At 39.4% G+C, this 12,905-nt stretch overlaps 1 protein-coding gene across 7 annotated transcripts in view; it reads right to left on the bottom strand.

Moving 5' to 3' along the window:
- Window positions 1–12,905, bottom strand: part of NR1H4 (nuclear receptor subfamily 1 group H member 4) — a 73,224-nt gene that overhangs the window by 3,531 nt on the left and 56,788 nt on the right. The gene's annotated exons all lie outside the window — the stretch shown is intronic.

Below are 12,905 nucleotides of genomic sequence, written 5' to 3'. Positions count from 1 at the left end.
AGTTTCACCATTTTCTAGACAGTTAAACTTTGTAATATTAATGTCTATAATCAAGACATAGATAGTATCTTCCACAACTAAAAAAAAATTATTGTTCTTCAGCCCAGAAGTATAAATAGTTTTACTTAATAATGGTTAGAGTTCTTATCTCTTTTATCTCTTTCTGAAGGACCAAACCTGTTTATCCATCACCTATTAGGCATTGGTACTTGGCTGTTCTCTTCAAACTCAACATGTCTAGAATTAAAGACACCGTGTACAGCACTAAACTCTTCAGATTCCTCCAAGTCCATTCCATTCCTAGTGTTCCCATTCTACGTGATTGGTGTACTCACCCACCCAATTGCCCCCTGCCTAAAAAGTGAGATTCAGCCTTGCTCTCACTTGGTCAAGTGGCAACTCCTGTGATTAAACCTGCTAACTCTCACTTAGGGGCTCTCTCTCCTCTTCACTACACCTAGAATTAACTTAATCTAAGTCTTTTTTCTTTTCATCTGGAATACTGCGACTACCTCCTCATAGGCCTTCCTGCCTCCAGTTTAGTTCCCTTCTACCCATCGCAGAATTACCTTCCTAAAATTTAAATCACACCCAGACTCCCAAATTCCTGCGAACCTTCAAAAACTCCCCATGGCTTTTGGCATAAATGTTCTTTCTTTTTACATAAGAAACTCCAGCACCTGACCCCTACCTAACCCACCACCCACTACTCACTCACATGATAATTATTCACATTTATTGAGTACTCACGAAATATTAGGCACTGTCCCAAACACCTTCTTATGCTGTAGCTCATTTAATCTTTCTAACATTCCATGAGATGGGTACAGAGAGGTTGTATAACTGCCCAAAGACACACAGCTGGTGAGAGGTGGAACCATAATTCAAATGAAAGCTAGCATGCTCGAGAGTCCTGGAGCTCTTAGCTGTGACTAAGCTTGACCTTCCATACCACACAGCCCTGACTCTGCAGTTCCCAAAACAATTCACATTGCCCAGTTTCTGTACATGTTCTCTCTACTTGGAATATCCTCCTTTTTCCTTTCTCCAGCTTATTCCATTTCATAAGTTAAGACTCCCTTGTGTCACTCTCTCCACTTATTCAATAACTGTTAGTTTGATGCCTGTTCTGAGCATGTATCTACTTCAGAAAAGCTTTGACAGGGGAGTGAGGAGACAGAAAATTTAAAAAATATAAAGACTGTGATATGGCCTATGGATTTAAGATGAACATGAGTTCCTAGGATTGGGCCAGACTGAACTGCTCTATTCCTTCCCAAACCAGACCGAGAGCCATAAAACTCAGGTGAGCCAAGTGAGGATAAAATTGGATTTCAGATTCTAAACCCTCACCTTTAGAAGAACCTAAAGAATCATCCCAAACTGAATCATTGGCCTTTCTTTCTTTAGTGAAAATATCACTGTCCTCCCCTTTGACTTACTTTTGATTCTTTAAGCAACTTCCATGGTCTCTCTGAACAATGGTGTCTTTGTTGAGCAGCTTGGATATTACATCAATGAAAGACTGCCCTCTAGCCAGACATTTCAGATTGAACTGAATACCCATGATCAAACTAGATATAACTTAAAGTGCAGAGGGTTGGCATGTGAGACTGGGAGTACCAATCCTGGCTTTTAACAAACATGATGGTTAAGAGGTAGTTAGCTCTGAGTTTGAAATCTGACCTATGACTTGATCTTGGTCACATTCCTTGAACTCTTTAAGCCACTATTTCCTCATCAGTGAAAGATGAGTTAAAAAACTAGTAGCATATGGGAGAATATACATAGAGTGCCTGGCTTATAGTAAACCCTCCATAAATATTAGAACAAATAATAAGAGCTATTATTATTGCTATTCAGGAGAATTGGATTAATACATTTGTTCCATATTAATCTCAATTTCTCTTGAGCTTAGATTAAGGTAATTTACTTTTTTGTTGTTGTTTGCTTTTACATTCTGTCATTTCCTAGGGATGAATACAAATGGCTGATCAGTGATTTGCCTCAGTATTTTTCTAGGTAGCTAAGCTAAACTAAGATCTATATTTTCTTGGTTAAGTTGTTCTTTTACACTTTCAAACAATGGTGGTCTTCGGCATTTGGGGACTACACTGACAAGTTCTGTTTTTCTAAAATAATAACTCATGACTGTGCCATTATTTTAAACAGTATGTGAGGATTTGGGGGATAATATTAAAGTCAGCTTATTTTAAAATACTTAATTGTTAGAAATCATCTTTGATGACCTAATCTATTTTATATGTCTTTCAGAACTACCACTCACCTTCCAAAGCTGTTGTTACCTCTACTAGTTACCTAATTGCAGCCTATACCATATTTCCCTATGCATAAGATGCTCCCATGTATAAGACATACCTTAATTTCGGGGCCCAAAATTTGAAAAAAATGTATTATATAAAGTTATTGAAGTCAAGTTTTATTCATCATAAAATTCATACAACTCCTCATCACTGTCAAACTCCCATCCATTAGCTTGTCCACATCTGTGTCTGATGACAAATCACTGTCTTCATATATTGCCTCATCCTCAGTTCCATCTATGGCATTTGAAATGTTACACTTCTTAAACGACTTGACAACAATCTCTATTTTTATATTATCCTAGGATCATTTCATCCAGGTACAAACTGTTCCTATAGTTGGGGTTTTTTTTGTTTTTTGTATTTTTCTGAAGCTGGAAACGGGAAGGCAGTCAGACAGACTCCCGCATGCACCTGACCGGGATCCACCCTGCATGCCCACCAGGGGGTGATGCTCTGCCGATCTGGGCATTGCTCTGTTGCAACCAGAGCCATTCTAGCGCCTGAGGCAGAGGCCACAGAGCCATCCTCAGTGCTCAGGCCAACTTTGCTCCAATGGAGCCTCAGCTGCATAAGGGGAAGAGAGAAACAGAGAGGAAGAAGAGGGGGAAGGGTGGAGAAGCAGATGAGTGCTTCTCCTGTGTGCCCTGGCCAGGAATCCAACCCGGGACTCCTGCATGCCAGGCCGACGCTCTATCACTGAGCCAACCGGCCAGGGCCTATAGTTGGTTTTTTTCACTCTTCCTGCTGGTGTCAAATTGTCCCCAGAAGACTTCATCCATTGGTTCCATTCATCTCTCATGACAGCTTTGAAGGGTTTGTTAATGCTGACATCAAGTGGTTGGAGTCGGGATGTCAAGCCTCCAGGTATGACAGCAAGTTTTGTTTTTTGCTCTGCAGCAATCTTCTTTGTATTTTTTTTATATGTGCCCTGAACTAATCAAGCACCAATAGAGTAGATTTGTATAAGAGCCCACCTGATCTCTTTCTCAAACTTTCTAAAACCATATCTTCATCCCATCCTGATCCATCCAACTCTTGTCATGAATGTGGACAATCACTCCTCGAGGAATGTCTTCTTTTGGCATTGTTTTTTAAAAAAAATTTTTTTTATAATTTTTATTTTTTTTATTCATTTTAGAGAAGAGAGACAGAGACAGAGAGAGAGAGAGAAAGAGAGAGAGAGAGAGAAAGGAGGAAGGAGCAGGAAGTATCAACTCCCATATGTGCCTTGACCCGGTAAGCCCAGGGTTTTGAACTGGTGACCTCAGTGTTCCAGGCCGATGCTTTATCCACTGCGCTACCACAGGTCAGGCCATTTTGGCATTGTTTTGTGTTTAAAAATCAGCATAGGAGGTAGCTTGGTTCCATTGGCACAAGCTAGAAAAACTGTGTAATGGCTCTTTTCATATCCACTTGTCTTCACAGTTATAGTTTTTACCCCTTTCTTATCAACAGTTCTGTTACTTGGGACATCAAATTAAAGGGGGACTTCGTCCATATTTGCAATCTGTCCCAACTAAAAATGATGTGTCTTCCGACATTGAATGACAAAATGCTAAAATTCAAGGAACTTCTTTTCATAGCTTTCAGGAATCTTTTGGGCAAGTCTGGTGTGTATGCATGCTTAGTCCATTCTATTTCATGAGCCTGAAGCACCATTGTGTCCTCCTTTGAAATCAGTAACTTCTTTTCCATCAGCAATTCTTCTTCTTGCCTCATGCTGAACCATATTTGTGGACACAGGAATTCCAATTGCCCTTTGCTCTTCAATCCATATCTTCAATTCCCTCTCTAAATCAGGCCATCTTGCTGACTTGCCTCTCATGACCTTCTTCTGCCGTGGCGTTTTCAGTAAGGTTTCTTCTTCCCGTAGCCAGTCTCAGCTTGATTTCTCAGTTAAAGGAGGACCAAACTTATGTTCAACAGCACGATCTCTATTCACTTTTTTTTTTTTTTTTTCATTTTTTTTTTTTTTCCATTTTTCTGAAGCTGGAAACAGGGAGAGACAGTCAGACAGACTCCCGCATGCGCCCGACCGGGATCCACCCGGCACGCCCACCAGGGGTGACGCTCTGCCCACCAGGGGGCGATGCTCTGCCCATCCTGGGCGTCGCCATATTGCGACCAGAGCCACTCTAGCGCCTGAGGCAGAGGCCACAGAGCCATCCCCAGCGCCCGGGCCATCTTTGCTCCAATGGAGCCTTGGCTGCGGGAGGGGAAGAGAGAGACAGAGAGGAAAGCGCGGCGGAGGGGTGGAGAAGCAAATGGGCGCTTCTCCTGTGTGCCCTGGCCGGGAATCGAACCCGGGTCGTCCGCACGCTAGGCCGACGCTCTACCGCTGAGCCAACCAGCCAGGGCTCCATTCACTTTTAACTTGAATTCAGCACTGTACAAAAGTTCTGAGCCATTTCTGGGCAGAACATGGCAAAATGTAACCTAATGTAATATATCTGTAACAAGTGTGAAACAATGAGCGCAAAGACAACAACAAGCACGAAAAAGTGGGAAATGCAAGTAAAAAACACTGCAACAATGAGCGCGAAAACAAGCGTGAAAAAGTGGGAAATGCAAGTAAAAACACTACAGCCACTGTATAAGATGCACCCAGTTTTTAGACCCAAACATTTTTGAAAATGGATGCATTTTATACCGGGAAATATGGCAATTTTAGGGGAAAAAATATGTTGAAATGTTTATTATGATTTTTTATCTTATGCATGTTGTAAAGAAAAGTGAAGATAGAGAAAATGTACAAAACAGATATTAGAAGGGCTTTAAAAATATTTTTTCTACAGGATGGATCAAATATAAACTTGTTTTTGAATTAGAATCAACAATCAAAATTAACCACAACAGTATAAACAAAGCAGTGTTTTAAGCCTCTCTGAACAGCAATTTCTAACATAAGAAGTGTAACAACAACATCATCTTAAAGGGGCAGTCTTTTCCCATTTTCCTGCTTCCTTCTTTCTGGACTGGTTTAAGGTTTGCTTCAATTGGGTTCTTTATGCCCAATTATCTGAGTTTTGGTCACAAGAGGGGGCTATTTTCTAACTTTATCTCAAAAACTACTATGAAAATAAAGTTGTGAAAACCATTGATGTGTCTATTTTTTTGTTTCTTCTTTTCTGTTTTTTAAAATGTTTTCTTGTTTTTATTTTTTAAAAAGATATCTGTAATTGATACATTAATAGTTCAATGAACAGAAATTTTTTTTCAGAAATATTTTTTGAAAGAATAACCATTTAATAGAATTAACACTATGCAATTGTTGTTATTTTAAATGTAAATGTCTTTTTATTTCCTAATTAACTTTGTAGTTTTAATTGGAGGGAAAAAAAAACAGAACAGAGGTGTGTGTGTGTGTGCGCGCAAGCGCGCGCTACACAAGTGTGCGTTTAATACAAAGGATCCTTGTTTGGCTAAGACACCTCACCCATGTTTCAAGGCCAACTTCAAATTTAGTTTTCTCTCTGGAGCTCTCCCTGGCACAGTGGAGCAGAATTGCTTGCTCCTTTCTCTGTGTTCAATTCTATGCACCTGTCACAATTCATTTTTCTCCAATCCATTGGAGTGTGAAATATCATATACATTTTATAAGAGTGGGAACCAACTGCTGTGTTCCAGTGCCTGGCACGCTGCCTGAGCAGTAAACCATGCTCCATGGATGCTTCTTATTCATCTCTGCATCCTTAGTAACTAGCATTCTGCAGGAGACATGGGAGGAAATTAATAAATGTATATTAAATTAGGCAATATTACATTTTTCTAGTTGCTTATGATAAAGGTGACATAATTATGAGATGTGGAGGAGGAAAGGATGTCAAAGGAAACATTCACATGGTGCTAAGAGATTGGACCCTGGCTTTTTTTTTTTTTTTTTTTTTTCCTAAGCTGGAAACAGGGAGGCAGTCAGACAGACTCCCACATATGCCCGACCGGGATCCACCCAGCATGCCCACCAGGGGGTGATGCTCTGCCCCTCTGGGGTGTTGCTCTGTTGCATCCAGAGCCATTCTAGCACCTGAGGTAGAGGCCACAGAGCCATCCTCAGCACCCGGGACATCTTTGCTCCAATGGAGCCTTGGCTGCGGGAGGGGAAGAGAGAGACAGAGAGGAAGGAGAGGGAGAGGGGTGGAGAAGCAGATGGGCACTTCTCCTGTGTGCCCTGGCCGAGAATCGAACCCGGGACTCCTGCACGCCAGGCCGACGCTCTACCACTGAGCAAACTGGCCAGGGCCCTGGCTTCTATATTAACTGCAACATTGTACTCCGAGTAACTTGTGTCATAGTGTTGGCTTTAAATAAGAAACTGCCAATAAATTAGCAATTAAAAAATAACTATTTTCAATAGAAAATACTTAATAAATAGCACACTTCCCATGAGCCTTAGTAGCTAAAAGTTATCTGACCAAATTAGACCTTATCTGTGCTTTTGAATTGACAGGGTAAGACTATACTTTCAGGGATCATTTCTATAGTTTGAATTGACAGGGTTTGGACGATTGAGTTCCAGATTCATTTCAATACAATTCACCAATTTCCATACATCTAATACATGCCAGGAACTAATCTTCAAGCAGTTGACAGATTAGTGGAAGAGACAGATACATATATACTTAATGACCAAAATGGGACCAATAGAAAAGCCATAGGGAATGCAATGGGAAGACTGACTCTTGTATTACTTTAATACTTTCTCTTATTTTGAAAAAAATGTTCTTTCTACAATCTGAGCCCCAAATTTGTCTATGCCAAAAGTATTATGTGAGCACTTTGAAAAGCAAAAGGAGAGGTGTTAAGAATCCTAAACTTCAATGTAAGCATTTACCTTCCTTGTAAATATTCTGTCATTTCTTCCTTTCCATTTCTCACTTGTCTTTCAAAGAAAGTATTGGAACCAATAGCTTACATTTGCTTCTTTAGAAAATTCAGTTCTTATAACTGTTTTCATTTGTTTCCAAGTCTAAAGCAGTGAAGTCATATATATTTAAAAAGCAGAAAAATGAACACAGTACACTACACACAGAATACTTTACTATGCGACTATAAACTAGCTAGGACTTTATCACTCTAATAAGAATTTCTCCTTTCTCTGACCTCACTGTCTCTATTCATTTTATCATTTCTTTAAAAACTATTTTTAAATTGCTAACTGTGCTTATACTTTATCTCTCAACCAAAGGGCAGGAACCATAGCTTGCTGGTCTTTCTATTCCCTACCAGCTGATATTGGGCAAATGGTAGAGCTAGGCAAGTGGCAGGTGCAACACAGAGAAGGAGTGCTGGGCTTTGTGTAGAACGGCTGTGCTCGCCTCCTGGCAGTCTGCTGATGAACCGTGTGACCCTGAGCAGGTCATCTAGCTTCTCTAAGCCCCACCCCATCTATAAAATAGCGGCATAGCACCCACCTTGAGGGGCCCTCAGGAATACTAACAAGATGGAATATGTAAAAACAAACCATTGCAAAATCACAAGATGTAGTGACATCCTGATAAACACTTACCAAATTAACTATTTCATTCCTGTCTGTTCTGGAATCAAAAAGGTGACAAAATACTATGAACTTTAGAGGCTAATTATATTTGTAATTAACAGAACAAGTTTCTTCAGTTTGTGAATCATTATTTCTAATTGCCTCAATGTTAAGATGTAAAGTCTTTCTGTGTTAGCAAGCCTATATTAGTCCTATCATATTTTATAGTATTATACAATAATTCTTATTTTTTAATGAAGATTCCATCTTCAAAATCTAATTTTCATAAAACAATAATTTCTTTATGAAATTGATGCACTAGAATTATGTAGAAACGTCTTAACCACAGGTTGTGTCAAATACATGCTCTGAAGCCTCAATTAACATAAATAGTGTAACCGTTGCTGAGTAAACGTATCTCAGGAGACAGCATTTTTTGTGCCTGTAATTAGGATTTAACAATAGCAAACAAAAGAGTATGTCTTCAGAGAACAAGGAAAGAAACTTTACGTTATCTTCTTCAAAGCGGTGTGTAGGCATAAACAGGGTCACTGAGACATTATGTTACTGTGGAATTAAATGTACAATAGGAATAAGGATGTGTTATATTTGCATAAGAATGAAAAGTTATTCTGAAAGGGCATCCTGCAAGACCAGGTTTTTATGTGATGTGTGGAAGAGGCAATGCTCTGAAAATCCACTGGGAGAAACAAATTCATAAATATTAATAAAACTAACCATCATTATGAATGATAAAATCCTAATCAGTATGTGCATTTGAATGCTTTTTATTTTTACAGTATGTGGTTGATGTTTGGGTAAAGTACATTATTATGAACTATAGGTATGCACATTTATTTATAGAGACCACATGCTGGAAAACTTCATTTTTGAACTATTCTGAAACTTGCAGAAGCACTTCTGAAATTTATGTTATTAAGCAAGATTTTTTTTTTTTTTGATCACATGTTTTTAACTTACAAGAAAAACCCTCCTCATTTCTCACCTACCTACTGCATCGGTCTCTTCCCAGCTCTCTCTGCTTCCTGTCTTAGTCCCTCTCAACATTCCTTCCTCTTCCCGCTGGAAACATCTTTTTTCAGGACCTCTATGGTTGTGCACAGCAGCTCAGAATATTGCAAAGGCACTCCATTATAAAAGGATTAAATCAAACTACTTTTGTGGCACTTAGTTTCTTTGATAATCTAGTACTTACTACGGTTTCAGCTTCATAAATACTATTTTGTAATAATATTAAAGTACTTATGACTCCTATACATGGCTACTCCCTTATTCCTTCACATCTTTGCACTTTCTATATTATTATAATGGCTATAAATCTTGCAATGCCTTTCTCAGACTTTTGTGGCTTAACAAATTTCTAATCCTCCTCCATGGTTCAGTTGTCAACTTTCCAAGATTTTCTGACTCACCAAAGAGAGTCACACAAGAAGGCAGGGATTGTCGCAAGGAACAAGGCTGAGCCAAGTTCCTAGAATTAGATGCAATATAGGGCTCCCCAGAATTTGCTGAATCGGGGGCAAAACTGGGCCTGTTGGAGTGAGTGGAGTGGTTCTATATTCAGGGGAAGAACCATCTGAAAGGAAAATAAATGGACCAGACTTATAGCTTCAGGTAATAATTCATCCATCCATTCATCTATCCAGCCATTTATTCATTTCACAGATGTTTACTGAGCACCCACTCGAAGCCAGCATGTGCTAGATACTTGAGATAAAATACTAAGTCAAAAGGATGCAGCAATGCCTATGGAACTTTTAATATCAAAATCCAGGTGAGACTATAGATGTGGTTTGCATCCTTAACTCTTTCCTAAGATAAACTGTTGATTATTAATTGCAACTTTAAATCAAGATTTGTACCCAGGAATTAGCAACTCCTATTTCCCCCTCCTAATCAATGGGCATAATGTTTCAGTTAAACAACATGAATAAGTTCTAGGGATCTATTGTCCAACATTGTACCAATACTCAATAATATCACTTAAATATTTCTTAAGAGGGTAGATTTCATATTAAATGTTCTTACCACCATAAAATTAAAAAAAAAAACAACCCAGGATCCTTCAGTAGCTGGCCAAATGACTGGCTAACCTAACAATCAGAAAATAATGATTGAAAAGAATCGATTGAGAAGACTTAAGAGAAGAAAAGCAGTAAGACTTGTAGAACTGGATGGTGCCTTGGATATTACTCGATCCAACCCTTCTCCCTTACCCCCAGTCTCCTAGACGTACACACACTCTATAACTAAGACCCAGAACAGGGAAGTGACAAAACTGTCCAGGACCAGACTCCATATTTCTAGATAACACAATGTCTTTCAAAGGGTGAAAAACTGCAATAATATATTGCTCACAAAATTTAAGGGATATTTTGAAATGAATATGAAGTGATAAAATATCCCCTAATTCTTGTGAGCATGTAGATTTCTCAGAGCCTCTCTTCCTCTCCATGTCTCCCCGCAGCAGAGGTCACATCCTTGACCCCTCTTGCTTTTACCATGTATCCCCCACCCGGGCTTATCCTAACATTGCTAGAAGACCTGTAAAGCTTGATTTGATGTTTTCCCTTCCCACTCAAAAATCTTCAGTGTCTCCCCATCATGTAGGAAATAAAGAATAAAATCTGTAGCCCAGTATTCAAGGCCTTCAAGCACTTGCTTCAGAGTATATTTTCTTTTTTTATCCCTTTTTAATATAACTCTTCATCCCGTCAAACTTAACGATTCACTCTCCTTTGAATCATTTGTGTGCAGAACCGGAGCTTTCTTGCCTCAGTCCTTTGCTCCTGCCTGTCCTTATCTCCTGCACACCCACTCTGAGCACCACATCAAGTATCATTCAAGGTCCGGCAAAAATGCCAGTGAATCATTTCCCAACCTCTCCCAATGAGAAGCCATCTCTCTCTCTTACTCTCCTCCACATTTTAACTACCTCTGAACAGTTCATTTCTTCCCACCTAAACTGTAAGCTTCCAAGGGGAAGGAACATGCCTAATACCTCTCTTTACCACCACTCTAGTACCTTGCTCTTAAGGAGCAGTTAAACTGAAAAAAATCAATGGATATATAAAAATGCATCTTTTAGAAATGTTTTTAAATCTACCAATGATGCTAATATTGCTCTCAGTTTTAAACTACGAGAAAAAAACAATGATTTGGCAAGACTGTTTTTAAAAAGTAATTTTCAATTATTTTACTTAAAACACAGATGCAGAACTACCTTAAAATCTTTCTTCCAATCTCTATTTTAAAATACTGGCTTTATAAGTATTTAAACTTGTTTCAGTCAATTATACAATAATAATATTTTAAGAAAAAAAGATCTTTAGCCCTGGCCAGTTGGCTTAGTGGTAGAACGTCAGCTGGCGTGTGGAAGTCTAGGGTTTGATTCCTGGCCAGGGCACAGAGGAAAAGCACCCATTTGTTTCTCCACCCTTCCCCCTCTCCGTTCTCTCTCTCTCTTCCCCTCCCCCAGCCAAGGCTCCACTGGAGCAAAGTTGGCCCCTGCACTGAGGATGGGTCCACGGCCTTCACCTCAGGCACTAGAATGGCTCCTGTTGCAACAGAGCAACACCCCAGATGGGCAGAGCATCGCCCCCTGGTGGGCATGCCAGGTGGATTCTGGTCGGGTGCATGCAGGAGTCTGTCTTTCTGCCTCCCCACTTCTCACTTTAGAAAAAATACAAACAAACAAAAACAGATCTTTAATACCTGACCAGGTGGTGGTGCAGTAGATAGACTCTTGACCTGGGATACTGAGGACCCAGGTCTAAAACTCTGAGGTCGCCAGCTTGAGCGTGAGTTCACCAACGTAAGCGCAGGGTCGCTGGCTTGAGCTCAAAGGTCACTGGTTTGAATCCAAGGTCACTGGCCTGAGCTAAGGTTGCTGGCTTGAGCAAGGGGTCACTGGCTTGGCTGAAGCCCCCCAGTGAAGGCATATATGAGAAACAATCAATGAACAACTGAGGTGCCACAACTACGAGTTGATGCTTCTCATCTCTCTTCTTTTCTGTCTGTCTGTTTATCTCTCTCTCTCTCTCTCTCTCACTCACTTAAAAAAAAAAAAGATCCTCCAACAGTCATCTCATCTCATTCATACCCCCATCCCATATATAAACTCTCTCAGGAAAATAAGAACTTAACTTATTTAAAATATCTTCTAAGATAAATTGCAGAGAATTCCTGATAATCTACTCTTATGTCATTATTATTATTATTATTATTATTATTATATCACAAATTTTCCCACCCCCTGCCTTTGGCAACCAACCATCAGCTGTCCTCTGTATCAATAATTCTCTTTCTGTTTCTGTTTTGTTTTTGTTGAGACATTCTGATGTCACTGGACCCTCTGTGTTACAATATTACTCCATAGTAATCTGTTAAACTGAGTTATTCATACTATTATCTCATTTGTTTCTTGAGAGGCAGCGCAGCACAGTGTTTAAAACACATGGCACCCTGGCTGGGTAGCTCAGTTGGTTAAGAGCGTCATCTTGAAGCACAGAGATTGCTGGTTTAATCACAGGTCGTCGAGCTGTTCCTGTATCTCTCTCTCTCCCCCTGCCTCTCTCACTAAAATCAATAAATAAATTCCAAAAAAAATTAAAGAAGACACATGACTTTCTCAACTCTAAACTGGGGACAATAATAGTACTTATTTCATGGGATATTTTCAAGGATTTGATGGAATCATATATGTAAAGTATTTAGAACAGGGTCTGAAACCTAGTAAATGTTGCTATTATTATTTCTTCTTATTTTTCTATGAACAAATATTGATAATAGTCTGATACATAGGCATTCATACCTAGAGGCTTTGAATAAATGCATCTTTTTCTGAACTGAATGACAACTCTTTTATGCTATATTTGTTACCAGACTAATTTTCCAAAATTTTTAAAACCCTGTGCCCCTTCATCTCAGTAAAGTGAAAAGAGCATTGCTATTGCAAAAAGAATTTTTTTCACCAAGACTCTAAAAGTCCTATCTGTTTAACACATACCTTTATAGAGTCATTCTCCATGTTAGTCTTAATGGGCATGTAACAAGGCATAAGATAAGCAGCAGCCTTGCCT

Source organism: Saccopteryx bilineata, chromosome 1 (assembly GCF_036850765.1).
Source record: "Saccopteryx bilineata isolate mSacBil1 chromosome 1, mSacBil1_pri_phased_curated, whole genome shotgun sequence".
Classification (NCBI taxonomy): domain Eukaryota; kingdom Metazoa; phylum Chordata; class Mammalia; order Chiroptera; family Emballonuridae; genus Saccopteryx; species Saccopteryx bilineata.
The sequence above is the reverse complement of the archived record's forward strand: the minus strand, read 5'-3'. Positions and strand labels throughout refer to the sequence as shown.